Source organism: Aplysia californica, unplaced genomic scaffold (assembly GCF_000002075.1).
Source record: "Aplysia californica isolate F4 #8 unplaced genomic scaffold, AplCal3.0 scaffold00104, whole genome shotgun sequence".
NCBI lineage: Eukaryota > Metazoa > Mollusca > Gastropoda > Aplysiida > Aplysiidae > Aplysia > Aplysia californica.
The window spans coordinates 892,208-893,126 of NW_004797374.1; positions in this window are offsets into that span (position 1 = coordinate 892,208).

Genomic DNA, 919 nt, shown 5'->3' on the forward strand with positions numbered 1-919 from the left:
CAAACACATAGACGTACACACACAGATACAGACACATACACATAAAGACGCACACATACAGACACACACAGACACATACACATAAAGACGCACACACAGAGACAGACACATAGACATAAAGACGCACACACACAGATATACACAGACACATACACATAGAGACGCACACACAGATACACACAGACATATACACATAAAGACGAACACACACAGATACACACAGACACATACGCATAAAGACGCTCACATACAGACACACATAGACACATACACATAAAGACGCACATACACACAGATACAGACACATACACATAAAGACGCATACACACAGATACACACAGACACATACACATAAAGACGCACACACACAGATACACACAGACACATACGCATAAAGACGCTCACATACAGACACACACAGACACATACACATAAAGACGCACATACACACAGATACAGACACATACACATAAAGACGCATACACACAGATACGCACAGACACATACACATAAAGACGCACACACACAGATACAGACACCTACACATAAAGACGCGTACACAGAGACACACACAGAAACAATCACATTGACGCGCACAAATGTACACTCACACACAAACAGATACACACACTCACTTCTATACACACACATACAGGCAGACACACACACTCACATGCACGCACACACACATACACACACTCATAAAGACTCACGTACACACACTCACACACACGCAAACACCCTTACACACATGCACACACAGGCTTTTAGGGGTCATTGTGACGTCAAAGAGGTCATCCTGTCCTGAGTCTTGTCCACAGAGGTTTATTAGTTAAAACCGCTTCATATAACATCTAGAACTCTTCACATGGATGAAAATTAAAAAGAAATCGACCATTTCTCTCCTCCTCCCCCACCC